This window comes from Lactuca saligna, chromosome 8, assembly GCF_052625555.1.
Source record: "Lactuca saligna cultivar CGN05327 chromosome 8, ASM5262555v1, whole genome shotgun sequence".
NCBI classification, from domain to species: Eukaryota; Viridiplantae; Streptophyta; class Magnoliopsida; order Asterales; family Asteraceae; genus Lactuca; species Lactuca saligna.
In genome coordinates, this window is record NC_136424.1 from 100,196,148 (window position 1) to 100,212,403 (window position 16,256).

Here is a 16,256-nt window from a genome sequence, read left to right on the forward strand (position 1 = left end):
TCCTTCCAGAATTATCACTATACTTCCAACTGTCCTTAAGCAACCATTCTTTGGTAAACCTTAGATTGTCCTCGAAAATTGTTTAATCCTTTTAGTCATATCCAGTTCTAAACCTTTTCCATTCTTAACGCCCCAGGCATTTGGAAAATTTTAGAAAGGATGAATATAGCACATGTAATCGATCCTATATCTGAAGCATATGGGACACGATTCATGATGTCTCACATAAAGACTAAACCAGTCTTTTGCTATAACATTTCCATTTCTATTTGCCAAGTTCTCATAATTCAGATTATGAAAAGGGATGCCGTAATCATAATCGAATTTTAGAACGCAAATAGTGGACCCATATACAGAATTTCCTTATGTTGAGCCATTCCAACATGAAATTCATATATATCCTTGACTAAATGATTAAAACCTCACGATCTAAGCTTATAGATTTGAGATGAAGTATAATTTCCTCTCCCTTAATTATAGCAAAACAGCTCTTTCCCAGTTGAAACTTTTGTTTTCTATAATTAACATTCCTAACTTGCAATACTTATCATAATTATCATGCTCCCACTAACATGATGATTATTAGCATAACACTTATGCTCCCACTAGCTTTGACATGTACTCAGAAATCAACTGGACTTCTAGAAATCAATACCAAGAACTTTATCAAAATCATACACCTTCCCTTAGATAGCACACTTGTGTGTCTAAACAATTATGAAGAGGGATCCCGTAATCATAATGGTTAGACCTTTTTGCCACTTCTCACAAGTCTAGGTTAGTGTGCCGGTAAACCACACACGCTCCACTAACGACTTTGAGAATGCAAATATCACAATTGCTATCTATCTAAAATCTGCTTAGTGAAAGTGTTTCCTCACCATCATTTTCATGAATCGGAGAGAAACCTTATGACACTTAGATTTAATGGTGTATGTGTTCTTATCCATGTGAATTGTCAAAGCCATAGTCACAAAACAAGGATAATGACAAATCTGAACTCATATGGACTGAACTCAATCTTAATTTCTTGCCACCTGGCAGCTCAAGGGCCTGCCATTGCTTCCAAGTTGTTGTGCAACACCTTGAGAACTCTAAGAACTCATATGCAAAGCCAACTTTAACTGGAATGGGCACAGAATATGTCAACACGATAGGTTATAAACCTCAAGTTGTGTGCTAGTGAGGAACTTCAGGTTTCATTCTTGATTAGTTCTTGAGACTTTGAAGACCTTTAAGACTCCCACTGTCCTCTTGACCTATAAGACTCCGTTGTCAATCATCCAAGAGATAGTGCGGATTCTAATCAAGACAAACACTTCACACAATTGGCCTTAGTTGGTCTTTGTTTTATCCAAAACATCACAACTTACCAACTTCAAATGAACAAGAGTAGGACACTTTTACTCTTACATTTGACACGTGTTTTAAACCTTCTTAAAGACATGTCACTCAAATTACAATCTTGGAGTATGACTCTAAGACTTGTATTGGAACGAAGTATGACTCATCTTCTTGATTTAACCATTTCAACAATTCAAGATCCCTTCTTCTTAGTCATAAGAATGCACTAAGGCTTCCTTAGAGAACTAATTTTGATATGGCTTCTTAATCATTGAGATGATCACAAAGCTGATACTAAAGTACTCTCCCATCTTTTCAGATTTGAGAAACTTTTATCCTTCTGCCTAATTTGATTCTTCTTATCCGCTCTGCCATGCATTGGAACCTTTTCCAATGTCTCAGAGTTACACTTAAGCTTGTAAGTATAATCATATTTACTGAGCTTTAATAAACTATGACGAATAGCCTTATATCTTTTGTGGTGGACTTAATCAGTGCACATGACTATGTACTCGATCCCTTAGTCCATTACTTGACTCACACATCCATGTGAACAAGTAATTAGTCTTAATTTTTCCAATACTTGAAAGTTCTCATTCATCATGCGATAAAACTTGCATGATTCCAAGTCCCGGTCCAATTGAGACTTTGGATGATGAGAATCTTTCCTTATTTGGTAAATTTAGACATTACCACAAATGAAAGAATCAATTACATATTTCCACTCTTGCTATTAATGGAATCATATAAGCAACAATTTTCCCTCAAATGCCATTGTAAGGATATTTTAAAATAACTAAAATCAAAATTTTTCTTTATTTTAAAACTTTGCGGAAAACTTATCCTTACAATCCATATGAAAACTTGTTGTTATCTATTCCTAAGCAATATCTCATAACTCCTAAGAAGTAGCTCAAGAATCCGATTTTCAACCTACGCGATAGAAATCCATCTATGCGATCAGATTCAGCATATTCTTTCTTGAGTTCCTTTACTTTTCTTTGATTCTTAAAACATTACCATGTGACCCAGTCACATCATGTATCAAGAATCTCAGAATAGAAACTTAACAGAGTTAGATAGTGGACTTTACCTGAAGTAGAGTCAAACTTATTGATTTTAACATCCTTAGGTAAATTTGGCAGCTTCGCAACTAATGACCCTTTCTTTGGCAATATAAACATATGGACCCTTTGATAATGGTACACGGGACTATCACAAACTTAGCTTTTCTCTTTACCATTTGGTCAACCGAGTTGACTATGGCCGATCCCTTTCCATTGGGAAGAGAATGCTTTTTTCCGTATTTCCAGTGTCACCATTGTCAATGTCCATAAAGTTTCAGGAAGTTGATCTTAGCAAATAGATAAGATAATTAAGGGTCTTGTCATAGTCTATTTCATAGGTGTCTCAAAGGAACTCACTATGTGACTTAGAAAGTGATTGAACCACCAACTTTCTCAAGACTTTGACACCCAACTCTCCCGGCTTGTCAATATGTGACTACATCTCCAAGATGTGATCACACCTAGACCTTGTCTTGCCAATAGGGTTTGAGTGACCTTAAACTTTTCAAGAACTTGTGGGTTAGGGAGAATAATTGGAGGAGGAGAAAGAAGTATGATATCCATGGGACATCATCTTTATTAGGAAAGCTTGTTTCAAGAGATTTGGTAAGATCATAAATGTCTAAACCAGACATGTTTTGGGAGATATTCAAGATAGTTGATCTTAAAGTCCTTAATATGACACCCAATATGAAATATTAAGGCTAGGACCCAACAAACTATTTTATAACCTAGAAGAGGTATGCCGTAATCCAAGCTATAAAAAAAATTTGAAGGTAGGTGAATGACGATTCACCAATTTCCACCAAGATAAACGAAATGTATTATTAGGTTTTAATTGGTTTTGAAACTCCTAGATCTTTTGAGATTCATTGAACTGTTCAATGGCATGTTTCAATCTCGAGTGTGCCCTTCAGGTTTTGTGACTGGGATGCCGAGGATCACAAAACAAGGTGTGAAGTAACCATGCAAATTACTTGGTACCCTGAATAAATTACCCCTCAATCGATGTGCCGGTTAACCACACACGCTCCATCGATACTATGATAAATATTAAGTCACCCTTTACCTACCTTGTTAAGTCCAAGTTAGTGTGCCGGTTAACCACACACGCTCCACTAACGACTTAGATAAAGTGTAAAGTGTAATTTCATGGATTAGCACCTTATTCACATTTTCCTAAGTAACTAAGATTGGGAATTATTAAGAGTTTAGTTACTTAGTATTTAGCATTAATACTTTTAATGAAGGGAGAATTATAGTCCTGTCAAACCCGTTCGGCTAACGACCCTCCACCGGTCAAATTATGGAGTCATAACTCCAATTAATTAGAACTAGACTCTTCATTTTTTTTGTAACCTTTGCCAAATTTATGAGTTTTATGAGTCTTTAATGTGACTCTTCATGTAACTTGAGGACAAGTTACACAAACACATTTTATACTCAACTCTTAGATTAAAATGGATTGAAAACAACTATTTCAATTAACTTTTTCTATTAATCTAAGCAACTCATAAGAACAAGATAATTCAAATCAAACTTTTTCATGTAATTAGTCTTTAAACTAATACAAAACATGAATCTATTGACAATTATCTTTGAAAATGGATTAGCATGAACATTACCACATTAAAAAAAACAAGTTTATAAGTTCAAAAAACAACTTAGGTAATGTTCCTAGTCCATTTCTAGCCAAAAACCTCGAAGATATGCTGTCTAGGGTCCAACTCGTCGAGTGCATGAACAAAACTCGGCGAGTTGGATGCATTTTGCCTTGGACTCGGCGAGTCTGCTGGGTAGACAGCAACAAAACTCGATTTTTCAGCTTCTATTGCAAGTATAATAAGAAAACAAGCCTAGGCTCTGATACCACTGTTGGGTTATGAGCATTCTAACACTCCTAAGTGTACATGCAACCCTAAATACCTTGGATCTATGTTTTCTCTATTATACATGCAAATATGAACATCCAAGGTATTGTTCTAAACTAGCATACAAAACTTTCAATATAACAAGATAGAATACATACCTCTTTGATGGTGCTTGTCTTCATGAAGCTTGAGTGCCTAGTGCCCCAAGTGTGACTCCTCAAATGGTTCACAATCATCAAAACACTTAGAATAACTTAGAGAGAATTCTACACTTCATGAAAATCGGCTAGCCCTTTCTTACTCTCTCTAGTAACCGATTTTCCTCAAGAATAAGATGCTTATATAGTTATACAATTAGGGTAAACTCTAATTGTCATGACTTTCCATTTCCTTGGATCCATGGGTTCAAATATACCATGGAGCATCCATGGAGCATCATATGGGTTTTGGCCCAACTAGATAATCCATGGAGCATTAGCCCACTATACAAGTATGGATGATTTACACAATCAACCCGTATATTTAATTAGTCTTCTTTTGATCACATAATTAATCCTAGATTAATTCTTGATCAATACTAATTAAATAATCTCATTATTCTTATTATTAATATACTAGAACTTATAATATATTAATAACCATAAGTGTCTTATTCCTCTCATTATAGTCTATCCAAGTGCATGATGGTATGCAACCCAAATGGACCATGTCGGGTCGGGTCAAGTCTTACCAATTATAGTTATGGACTTAGACATTAATCCAACACAACATACTCCACAGCAGCCCAATCTCTCCATTAATTACTTAAATGGTTAAGCCACTAAGCCCACTTCATTGATCTGATCCTAAATAATGTCTTAACATGTAAAGTTGGAAACTTTACTCCTTTGCATGACTTAATGGGACCCAATAATTGTTTTTATCCATCTATATCCATAATATGAACACCAACTCTTACATGATTCATCAAAATCCCTCAAGATGTCATTTTTATGACTTAATAATCTCAACGAAAACAAAATATGAGGCTCAAAGGTTCTAGAGTAACTTCTACTCATAAGAACCACAATTATAGGACAAATGTGACAAATTACCACCCAAAATAGATCTATAAGAGAAGCCATCAATTTAGAGAGGTTATACCTCCAGAAGATAGATCAAGATGCCCAAATTCTAGATCCACAAGCTCCAAGGAAATCAACACTTCTCGAAAGTGTTCCTCTTCTTTCAAAATGTAACACCTCAAATTTCAAACCAAATTTTCCATTTTTAATTTACCCAAAATATTGTTCATAAACCAAAACCATCAATAAATCACAAGTATCAAGTACAAATCTGTTGTATTAGTTTCTAAGCCCGTAACCATATTTGGTAAGTACTTGACCTGGTTGTGCATGGTCCTTTTGGGTTGCCTTCACCAAAGCAACTTGACTGGAGAAATAATAGAGAAAGAGGTTATTATGATTTATTAATATATTATAAGAATAATATATTAAAGGAGAAATCATATTTGTTTAATTAATATTGGTCAATAATTAAGTAAGAATTAATTCTATGATCAAATCTAATTAGTTAAACTAGAGGGGCTGAATTGTAATTATCTGATAGTTGCAAATTAGGGCATTGGATGCCCCATGGATGGGGTAGACGAATTCAAGGTGATAAGGCCTTAGAATTCGTCCAAGATAAGGATTCAAGGCTTATCTTATGGGCTGCTTGGTGAGCAAGTAACCAGATAAGGATAAGGACTGAAACCCTAATCTCTACCCTATATAAAGACCCCTTAGGCTTTAGAAAATCGGCCACTTGATCCCTAGAAGACCTAGAGCCAATTTTTTGCCTCTCTTCTCTCTCTCTCTCTCTTGCCTCTCCATTTGCTTGTGGTGTTTGTGAGCCATTAGAGGTACTACACTTGTGATACTTACTTTCCAAGACAAGGAGATTGAAGACTAGTGTTGTTATTACAATATAACAACAAGAGGTATGTAATCCTTTCTACCATATAGATTTCAAAATACCTAGGTGCATGCTAGGGTTCTTCTTGTGTTCATAAAGTTGTGTATCTAATAGTGAAAACATGATCCAAATCTAGGGTTGCATGCACACATAGGATTGCTTGTATAAAACCCATCAAAATCATCACTAAAAATATTAGAGTGTCACATAATACCGAGTAACAAAATCTCTCAAAAAGTGTGTATAATCAAACCTTCGCTTTCATGTGATCCTTAAAAGTACATGAAATACATATAATCAACAATTGTAAGCACGAAGCTTAGTGAGTCCCCCAAAATACCACACACAACACAACACAAATAAACAACTACGGGTTATTAACAAACCCTGAAGACTACCCAAAGTTTCAGTGGGCAAACAACACACCCTGTGGGTTATCAACAACCCTGAAGACTACATGTAGTCTCAACACATATACACAACACATACACATTAATAGCACTTGGACATAGCTGGTCATCACATGTAAATATATATATCTATTCATCCACATAGGTAAGATTAAGTGAGGAGACTCACCTGACACTGATGACTGATAGAATTCACACCCGAACTTTTGGAACTGGACTCCGCCTAACTAAATACACCAATTAACCTTAATTAATAATTAAGGTCATCAACCCGAATCACAATTCCAAAATCCTCAACTAAGTCCCTAAGAGGAAATAAGACCATTTTACCCCTTTATGGCCCAAAACTCACAAAGTTTGACCAAAATTCAAAAGTCATAAAAGGTCAAAAGTCTGGCTTGTATGTTGGGCGTACGCTCCTTATGTGTGGTGTACTCCACGAACAAGATGGATCGAGGTCAAGCCTGGCTACGTTGGGCGTAGCTAGGAGTACGCTCAATGTATGTTGTCTGATCCTAAAGTTCACTTCCTAACGTCTTAATCATTAAGACATGATACCCCAACACAAATTTAGCCTCAAGGGAATGTGTTAACACATAAAGTTCATAACTTTAAGCCTTCGTATAGCTAAAATAAGCTTAAACCTCAAAACCCTAACTTAAACCATACTCAAAGCCACCAAACTCTTGCATGGACAAAAAGGGGCCATCAAACAAGCATTTGTATGAATCAAGACACTCTAAAACATCTAAAAGGATAGCCAATATACTTTAGAGTACCCTATACTCATAACGGTCCACGCTTTGGGACAAAAGCTCATAAATACCCATATAAAGAGAACTAGAAAGAACATCAACAAGGTATGGACTTTATACCTTCAAAAGATTCATAAAGTGAGGTAGTTTCCGGATCCACTAGCTTGCATGCAACACCACCTTCTTCAATGACCTTATTCCTCAACAAGAATGCACAAAATTATCAAAAGGTTCCAAGATATTCACTCTCAAGGCTAAAGTTAAATATTAGGGGTTTAAGGGAGTGGAGGTTGATTATAGGAGGTCTAAGGGTGAGATAATGTCTTTAAATAGGGTTGAAACCTTAAAAATTAGGGTTGGCATATGCTCGCGTATCCCCGGCGCACTCCCTCGTTCGCCCAACATACATTGCCTCCATCTCGACTCTCTTAAATTCTTATGTACGGCGTATAAGGTTAGTATACCCAGCGTAAGTCTAGAGATGCTTATCTAAATTTAATAAAAATGTTAAAATGGTACCTTGGAATTTGGGATGTTACATAAGAGCACCAAGAATCCACTAAAATTACTCAAATGCTCAAGATTCTTTCAAATGAGGGCTAGGGTTTCTAATTAAACATGCTTTGAATCCAAGACTTCTAATGCCTAATTCGGTTAAATAACAACATTGAAATAGATCTAGAACCATACCTTTGAATTCCTTGTTGATATTGTTGTCTTGGAGCTTCTAGAGTCACAAATGTCACTCCTCTAATGGCTTACAAACACCAATAGTAAGGAGGATGATTTAGGAGAGAGGAGAGGGGAGGAAATCGGCCAGAATTCTCTTACTTTTTATGAGATTCCGATTTCCCTTACCCATAGGGTCTATTTATACTTGCAGACTCCTTAAGGGTTACAGTCTAAACCCTAATTGGATAATCTTCTCTTAAGGCTATCCAAATCCATTCCTAGATAACATCATGGACGATTTTGAGCTATCCTTTAGCTCCTAGAATTCGTCAAATCCATATCTGTATGGATTTACAGTCTCAATTTTAACTATCAAACAATTGACAGTTTATACCCTCTTATTTAATTAATCTCTTTAAGTCACCAAATTAATTCCAATTAATCTATGACTTATATTAATCAAATAACCATATATTATTCCTTATAATATTTACTCTCTCTTAACCAATCATCCATCAAGTTGCTATGGTGAAGGCAACCCAAAAGGACCATGCACAACCGGGTCAAATACTTGCCTAACATAGTTGCAGCCTTAGACACTATTCCAACAGTCTCCCACTTGGATAAGTCTAGTAACTATACAAGTACAATTCGGTTTGCAATCGTAGCTCTCAAAGACGCTGTCAAACTCTGATCTAATCAATCTTGTCCTTTAGATAAGGGATCGTACAGTCCTCTGTTAGATATCATGCTGACAATCCTATGGAATGGTTAGTCTAGCATTTGATTTCTCGATCTCCGATTTATTCGACATAGAACTTAATCAAACACATCAATTCAGTTCTGACCGGGCCCGACACATAAGTCAAATCAAATCATCGAGCGGCCGAGATATCGCTTTTACCTTATGATAAAAGTTATAGATAAACTTCGACTTATATGCATTTACTTATTCATTAACCAACTATAAACAACAATGCGTTTTATAACACCGAGTTACTGATACGTTTTTGCATTATCAATGTACAATTAATTAACAAATAATAAACCATATATCTAGGTTTTAAGACTATATGATATTATCGTCTTGCGATCACCTTTTCTATCGTATTCCATAAAGTGATTCCAGCAAGCGCGGGTTTGTTCCAATGCTCAAAACCAGTTCATAAGCACTCATGAACGTTGCAGCAACCCTTTCCTATGTCTAACACCATTTAGACAATCTACACACAAATTCATGACAATCTTCATTCATATCTACTTCCAACATATGAACGATTGTGGACAATTTGAACAATTCGATTATTCCTAATAAATTCAATTATTCTGGAAGTCAAAACATGCAAAGTGAAACAATAGTTAAACGATTAACATAAGACAGTAACATTACTCATAAATAAAACTCCTTTATTTAATCACCAAATGTTAATTACATTTATCTATTATACGTTTCTAATACTATCTAATCTATACTAATATCATCCTTCAGCCCAATACTCTTAGCATGCTGCAAGTGCTTAACCCTACTCAGTCCCTTTGTAAGCGGATCTGCTGGGTTATCTTCTGATGATATCCTCTTAACTATGAGTTGTCCTTCTTCTACACGATGTCTAATGAAGTGATATTTTCTGTCGATATGTCTTGATCTACCATGATCCCTCGGTTCCTTGGTCAGGGCAACCGCACCTTCGTTATCACAGAAAATCTCCATGGGCTCCTTTATGGCAGGCACAACTCCAAGATCACTGATGAAGTTCTTTAGCCATATTGCCTCCTTCGATGCTTCGCTTGCTGTGATGTACTCTGATTCGCACGTTGAATCAGCTACGGTTTCTTGCTTGGAACTCTTCCAAGTCACTGCTCCTCCATTAAGGGTAAAGACCCAGCCCGACTGCGAACGGTAGTTGTCCCTATCGGTCTGAAAACTGGCATCACTATACCCTCGCACCTTCAAGTCATCACTCCCTCCAAGGACTAAGAACCATTCCTTCGTCCTCCGAAGGTACTTAAGGATGTTCTTTACCGCAATCCAATGTGCTTTGCCAGGGTTCCCTTGATATCTGCTAACCATGCTCAAAGCGAAGGCTACATCAGGGAGAGTACAAGTCATAACGTACATGATTGAGCCAACTGCGGAAGTGTACGGTACTCGGCTCATTTCTGCTATTTCAGCTTCGGTACTCGGACTTTGAGTCTTACTCAACTTGGAATTTCCTTGTATCGGTAGTTCTCCCTTCTTTGAGTTTTCCATACTAAAACGTTTTAGTACCTTCTCTAAGTAAGTATTCTGACTAAGTCCAATTAGTCTCTTACTTCTTTCTCTTACTATCCTTATTCCAAAAATGTAAGAAGCCTCTCCGAGGTCCTTCATAGCGAAACACTTCCCGAGCCAGGACTTGACTTCCTGCAGAGTCGGGATGTCGTTTCCTATGAGTAATATATCATCAACATATAGAACGAGGAAGCTTACTATACTCCCACTGGCTTTGACATATACACAAGATTCGTCTTCGCTTCGTACAAATCCAAACTCTTTGACTTTCTCATCGAAGCAAAGATTCCATCTGCGAGACGCTTGCTTAAGTCCATAAATGGACTTCTCAAGCTTACACACTCTATTTGGATGCTTCGGATCCACAAACCCCTCTGGCTGAGCCATGTAAACATCCTCAGCCAACTTTCCGTTAAGGAAGGCGGTCTTGACATCCATTTGCCAAATTTCATAATCATGAAATGCGGCAATTGCTAGCATCACTCTAATAGATTTAATCTTCGCAACTGGTGAGAAGGTCTCATCATAGTCAACTCCTGGAGTTTGAGTAAAGCCCTTCGCAACCAATCGTGCTTTATACGTGTGTACGTTCCCATCCACGTCGGTCTTCTTCTTGAAGATCCATTTGCACCCAACGGTCTTACGTCCGGGCACATAATCAACCAAATTCCAAACTTGGTTATCGTACATGGATTGGATCTCACTATCCATTGCCTCTTTCCATTTCGCAGACTCCGGGCCTGCCATGGCTTCCTTATAGCTATTAGGTTCATCAAGATTTACTAGTGTACCATCACTAATATACGTGTCCCCTTCGGTAGTAATATGAAAACCATAAAACTGGGGATGAACTCTAACTCTATCGGAACGTCTATGAGGTAAGGACTCGTCAATCGGTTCAACCGGAGTTTCCTCCTCGGGTTGAGTGCCAGAGGTAGAGGTTCCTTCATCTATTGACTCTTGAATCTCTTCAAGTTCAATTTGCCTCCCACTGTCTCCTTGGCTTATGAGTTCTCGCTCTCGGAAAACTCCTCTCCTCGCAACAAAGACAACGTTGTCCTTCGGTCTATAGAAGAGATATCCAAAGGATGTCTGCGGGTAGCCGATGAAAATACATCGCCCACTTCGAGGTTCAAGCTTGTCGTGAGTATCTCGTCTTACGAAAGCCTCGCAACCCCAAACCTTGATGTGTGCCAACAAGGGAGCTTTCCCTGTCCACATCTCGTGAGGTGTTTTGGCAACCTTCTTAGCAGGGACTCGGTAAAGGATATGGGCGGCAGTCTCTAAGGCATACCCCCAAAAGAAGATAGGTAGTGAAGCACGACTCATCATAGAGCGAACCATATCCAATAAGGTTCGATTTCGCCTTTCTGCCACACCATTCAACTGCGGTGTCCTAGGAGGCGTCAATTGCGAAACTATTCCACACTCCTTGAGATAATCGTGGAATTCAAGACTTAGGTACTCTCCTCCTCGATCAGATCGAAGCATCTTGATTTTCCTGCCCAATTGATTCTCCACTTCATTCTTGAACTCTTTGAACTTTTCAAAGGTTTCTGACTTTTGCTTGATTAAATAGATATACCCATATCTACTATAATCATCGGTAAAAGTCACATAGAAGCGGTTCCCATCCTTCGTGGTTGATCTAAAGGGTCCACATACATCGGTATGTATTAGGTCCAATAGCCCCTCACCCCTTTCACAAGTACTCGTGAAGGGTGACCTAGTCATCTTTCCAAGTAAACAAGACTCGCATGTGTCATCTTCCCTAAGGTCGAATGACTCCAACACTCCATCCTTTTGGAGTTGGGCTATGCGTTTCTTGTTGACATGTCCAAGACGACAATGCCACAAGGATGCTTAATCCATACTAGTGGAAGAATCAATATTCAAAACATCATTTCCTAAGTTATCAACAATCATAACAGTTTCATATATTCCATTACACGGTATAGCTTCAAAGTAAAAGACACTATTTAGATAAGCCAAAATAGAACCATTCTCATTATTAAAAGAAAATCTAAATCCTTGTCTATATAAACCATGAAATGAAATGATGTTTCTATCCATTTCTGGCGAATAGCAACAATTATTCAAATCTAAACATAAATTATTCCTAAGCACTAAAGAATACACTCCAATATTGGTCACAGGCGACGATATTCTGTTCCCCATGATTAGATTGATCGTTCCTTGCTCCACATCCCTACTTCTTCTTAGTCCCTGCACATTTGAACAAATGTGATAACCACAACCGGTGTCAAGAACCCAAGAAATAGCATGATTAGAATCGTTAGATTTAATTGTGTATACACCTGCGAAAGGTGGCTTGATCTTTCCTTCTTTGATTGCTTGCAGGTATTCTGGGCAGCTTCTCTTCCAATGTCCTATCTTGTGGCAGTGGTGGCACTCTGCCTCCTTCGGGTTAGGACAGGGCTTAGTGGGATCAACTTTGGTCCCACTAGAAGAGGCACCATCTCGGGCTTTAACCTTGCGATAGTTCTTCGACGAAGCCTTCCTCTTCTTTCCCTTTCCTTGACCAATTGCCAAGACAGGAGCAGCCGACGGATTGTGAGTAGGTGCAACAGACTTGTCTTTGAAGTTGCTCTCAGCGACCCTCAAAAGACCTTGGAGTTTGCTTAGGGTGACCTCCTCTTTGTTCATGTGGTAGGTCATCCTAAATTGGTTGTACATCGGAGGCAAAGAGTGAAGCACCATGCCGATCGCCAAGTCTTCCCTAAAGTCAACATTTAACTTGCGAAGGCGGTCGACATACCTTTGCATCTTTTGCAGGTGCACGGTAAGAGATTCTCCATGACCCATCTTAGCGGAAATCATGTTAGTGAAAATCTCATAACGCTCTTGTCTCGCGTTTTGGTGGTATCTCTCCAATAAGTCTTGATGCATCTCGTATGGGTACATGTCATCGTAGGACTTTTGGAATTCAGAGTTCATGGTGGCAATCATGATGCAATGTACCTTCGTTGCATCTCGCTCATGAGTCTCAAAAGCGGCGATTTCGGCTGGAGTACCAATTACGGGGTTGATCTTCTCAAGCTTTTCATCGAGGACATACTCCTTATCCTCATAGCGAGCAATGGTGCGAATGTATCTTATCCATTCGCTAAAGTTCGTTCCATCGAAGGTGACCTTTTGGCAAAGGCTCATCAACGTGAAAGAACTAGCAGCAGCGTTGTTTGCGTTCGACATCTATAGAAAGGACAAAGATAAATTAGAATAAGAATCCCTAATTATCACCCAATAAGAAAAATTAGGGTTAGGATCCAACAATAACATTTACATGCTAGAAAAGGGATGTCGTAATCCAACATGCAAATAAATTGAAGGTAAGTGAATGACGATTCACTAATTCTCCATCACAAAACCTAAACTATTAGTCCTAAGTGTATTGAGAATTCCTAGGTTCGGATGAGATTCATTGAAACTATTCAATGGCATGTTTAAATCTCGATATGCCCATCTTGTTTGTGACTGGGATACCGAGGATCACAAAGCGGGTGTGAATTACCATGCAAATTCACATGGTGCCTTCATTGTAACGATCACCTATTCGATGTGCCGGTAAACCACACACGCTCCATCGAACTATGATATATAAACAATGAATCACCCTTTGCCACCTTTGCTTAAAACCAATTAGTGTGCCAGTAAACCACACACGCTCCACTAACTTCTTAGCAAGGGTGCAAAGTGTAATTTCATGGGATTGCATCAATTCACTTTTCCTAAAGTAACTAAGATTGGGAAATTTTAAAAACGTGTAGTTACTTTGTATTACTTATTATACTTTTAATGAGAGGATGATGTTGCCCTATCCTACCCGTTCGACTAACGACCCTCCGCCAATCAAGCAAGCGGTGGGTGTGAGTGTACACCCATTAAGCGCCATTTTATAGGCCGCAACCTTATACCCACCTTATAGATCGGCTTCGTGAATGAGGCCTACTAACGGTAAGACTAGCGTTTAGTTATACATATATATATATATATATATATATATATATATATATATATATATATATATATATATATATATATATTATTCTAGTAATATCATATTAGTATAAGGTTGTGTTTTAAACCTTTTAAAACGTAGGGTTTGAAATTTAAGTTGTCTAAATTAAAACTTTTAATCACAAATATAAATTTCAAAACGTGAGGGCAAGTTTTAAACATTTAAAACATGGAGGATCAAATAACAAATAATTCCAATTAACAATTAATATCCTAATTATCTATATTTGATTTATCCAAGATTTCTTTTAAGATAATTACCAAAATAATCAAAATAATTAATTAATTATCATATAAGGAAATTAAATATTTTATTAGATGATAAATATCTTTAATTAGATCAAGATTATAGTCATATATATCAAAAAATCGGATTAGGGTTGATCTAATATGATTAAGGTAAGTTTCCATAAGATAAACATGAAAAAATCCCGGTTTTAGCTAATCCTGACGCCCGGACTCGCCGAGTACACAAAGGGACTCGCCGAGTCCGGCCTACTTGCCGAGTCCATGACTCAAAACCCAAAAAATCGAATTTTGCAGGTTTGTTTCAGTTAATGAAGCAACAATTTAAAGAAAACCAAGCTAGGCTCTGATACCACTGATGGGTTTTAGCCATAAGAACTTTCCTATGTGCGCATGCAAAACCCTAATGCTCGGATCTAGGCTTTCTAATTAAACATGCTTTGAATCCAAGACTTCTAATGCCTAATTCGGTTAAATAACAACATTGAAATAGATCTAGAACCATACCTTTGAATTCCTTGTTGATCTTGTTGTCTTGGAGCTTCCAGAGTCACAAATGTCACTCCTCTAATGGCTTACAAACACCAATAGCAAGGAGGATGATTTAGGAGAGAGGAGAGGGGAGGAAATCAGCCAGAGTTCTCTTACTTTTTATGAGATTCCGATTTCCCTTACCCATAGGGTCTATTTATACTTGCAGACTCCTTAAGAGTTACAGTCTAAACCCTAATTGGATAATCTTCTCTTAAGGCTATCCAAATCCATTCCTAGATAACATCATGGACGATTTTGAGCTATCCTTTAGCTCCTAGAATTCGTCCAATCCATATCTGTATGGATTTACAGTCTCAAGTTTAACTATCAAACAATTGACAGTTTATACCCTCTTATTTAATTAATCTCTTTAAGTCACCAAATTAATTCCAATTAATCTATGACTTATATTAATCAAATAACCATATATTATTCCTTATAATATTTACTCTCTCTTAGCAAATCATCCATCAAGTTTCTACGATGAAGGCAACCCAAAAGGACCATGCACAACCGGGTCAAATACTTGCCTAACATAGTTGCAGCCTTAGACACTATTCCAACACTTTCCTCAAGGCCCAAAGCCTTATGATGACTGATTTTCGAGTCACGACCCCGGATTAGGAAACGATTTGGAACAAGGTATTACAATTCGGAACTTGAATACTTACAAAGCACAAAGGTGTGGTTAAGAAGCTTTTAATCCATGGATCTAGCCTTTTGTACACCAAAACCTTCCTTGGTTCAACTTCAAGCATCACCAAAAGAACCAATATCTCCAAAAGAGATGGGAGGGGCTAGGGTTTTGAGGTTGGAGGGTATCTAGAGATGGATGATGAGGAAAATTACTAAACTTAAACATCACATTCCTTAAGTAGGGTTCAAAACCCTAAGACCTAAGGTTTTGGGTTGTGGCGGCCACTACGGCGCGACCAACAACCAACTGCACTGCTACTAAATGATGTGGCCCGTACCACGAACACCAAGCAACCTTGTTGCGACCCAACCAAAACCCTTGTTTAAACTTAACTTTAAAAAAATCAAGAGATAGAACAAAACCCAAAAAATGAGTGACTAGATTTCGTCCTTAA